General features: G+C 54.6%; 1 protein-coding gene across 1 annotated transcript in view; it reads right to left on the bottom strand.

Moving 5' to 3' along the window:
• The window catches only part of CLEC17A (C-type lectin domain family 17, member A), a 34,277-nt gene that overhangs the window by 23,418 nt on the left and 8,548 nt on the right, over window positions 1–2,311 (bottom strand). The gene's annotated exons all lie outside the window — the stretch shown is intronic.

Genomic DNA, 2,311 nt, shown 5'->3' on the forward strand with positions numbered 1-2,311 from the left:
TACTGTGATTTTTTTTTTTTAGAGATGGGATCTTGCTGTGTTGCCCAGGCTTGTCTTAAACTCCTGGCCTCAAATGATCCTCCTGCCTCGGCCTCCAAAAGTGCTGGGATTAGAGTTGTGAGCCACCACGCCCAACCAGAATTATTCCCATTTTATAAGTAAGTAGACGGAGGTTTGGTGAGGTGTTGCATGACTTGGACCCAGATCTGTGCTTAATGTCTATGATGTATCATCTTCTACTCTCCAGAAGCCCCTGACCAAGCTGCTCCTCATTCAAGGAAGCCTCTGGACCCTTGCTCCCAGGGCAAAGAACATTTCCCACGTCTTATGCAAGCAAGAGGAGGGTCTGAAGATTACCCAGGAGGCACCCTGGGTCCCTGGGGGGATCTGGCCTTGACTCTGGGAGGAGTAGCTTCCTTTTTCTGTAGTTTTTTTTTTCTAAAGAGACAGTGTTTTTTTCTGTCACCCAGGCTGCAGTGCAGTAGCATCATCATAGCTCACTGAAGCCTCAAACTCCTGGGCTCAAGCCATCCTCCTGCCTCAGCCTCCCGAGTAGCTGGGCCTACAGACACCTTGCTAATTTTTTTTTTTTGCTTTATTTATTGTACAGATGGGGTCTTGCTACATTGCCCCAGCTGGTCTTGGACTCCTGGCCTCAAATGATCCTCCTGCCTTGGCCTCCCATAGCACTGGCATTAGAGGCTTGAGCCTCCATGCCCAGCCTTGGGGCAGCTTCTTAAAGAAGTTTCTCTGACTCAGGGTTTCCCTCCAGAGCTGTGGTCTAAATCAGATACACTGGCCGCTGTCAGAGGGGAGACAGGCGAAACCTGAGGGGGACGAGGACTTACCAGCTGGAGACGGCTGAAATGGAGGAGGCTGCAGGTCGACCCCTGGGAGAAAGGGGGAGAGAGGTTTATTCAGAAGGTGCCTAAGAACTCGGTCTTCCGAGATCAACAACCTCTGCCTTTATTCTCTGCTCAGAATTAGGCAGCTGGAAGGAAACCTCCAAATGTCCCCTCCTGGGCTTCCTGAAGGATCTTCCCACTGCTCACCTGGTTGAGGAGATACGCAGGTGACGGGGGGCAGGTCCAGGCCTGGAAGGGATCAGAAAGACATTGGTCATTCTCAGTAAGGCTTCGGCCAGGTGAGCGGGAAGATCCCAGCTGTAGGCTCTCACCTGTTGTCTTCGGGGCCTTGCAAGGAAGTGGGGGGTTCTCCGCTTTCTTTTCTGAAGGGGGAGGAAGGGTTGCTCAGGCCCAGAGCAGGGCAAAGCCAGCCCTCAGTCTCCTGCACCCCCAGCCCCAACTCACCTGCCCTTGGGGGCCTTGGCGGAGCAATCCAGCCTGGAGGAGGGAAGCGCAGGGTTAGGGCGAGTCTGAACATGGGAATGAGATCAAAGGAAGTGGGAGGAAGCGGAGACAGAGTTCGCCTTGCAGCAAAGGGCTGGAGATGGAGTTGGAGATGGGGTTGGGCCAGGCACGGTGGCTCATGCCTGTAATCCTAGCTCTTTGGGAGGCCAAGGTGGGAGGATCACTTGAGGTCAGGAGTTTAAGACCAGCCCGGACAACAAAGTGAGACCCCGTCTCTACAAAAAAATAGAAAAATTAGCCAGGCGTGGTGGCGTGCACCTGTAGTCCCAGCTACTCGGCAGGCTGAGGCAGGAGGATCACCTGAACCCAGGAGTTCCAGGCTGCAGTGAGCTGTGATTGCACCACTGTGCTCCAACCCAGGTGACAGAGCAAGACCCCGGATATGGGAGCAGAGTTGTGATCTGGAGCACAGTTAGGATGAAAAATGGAGTCATTGCTGGTTGGGGAATGGGAAAGACGCTAAGGTTGGCTTGTAGTTGGGGTATGAAGTAGTGATGAAGCTGGATGTGGAAACAGATAAGAGGCTGCATGTGGAGATGGGGAGGGGGTGATTGGGGAAGGGGCAGCCCTGAAGATGACTATGGACCTGCTCTTGGAGTTGGGTTTGAGGATCGCGTGAGAGCCATGCTGGAGTTGGAGACGGGGCAGTCAAACGGCACAGCCCAGGACACCTCCTACTTCATGCAGAGCTCCGTGGTGTCCCTGGACCCCCCCACTAAGGGTGGCCTCACTCTGGACTCAGCGATGGGGGATGGAGAAGCCCAGTCCTCATGGAATGGTCCCTGCCTACGATGCCCAGTTAATGCCCCTGGCGACTCTACTCCCTCTGTTCCCCCAGGGCACACAGCCGGCCTCCAGGAAGTCCCCTTACCTGGCTTGGGAGGAAGGTCCTTGTAGGATGGGGTCGCGTTCTCATAATCGTCACCGTCATCTTCCTCCAC

This window comes from Propithecus coquereli, unplaced genomic scaffold (genome assembly GCF_000956105.1).
Source record: "Propithecus coquereli isolate 6110/MARCELLA unplaced genomic scaffold, Pcoq_1.0 Scaffold185, whole genome shotgun sequence".
Classification (NCBI taxonomy): domain Eukaryota; kingdom Metazoa; phylum Chordata; class Mammalia; order Primates; family Indriidae; genus Propithecus; species Propithecus coquereli.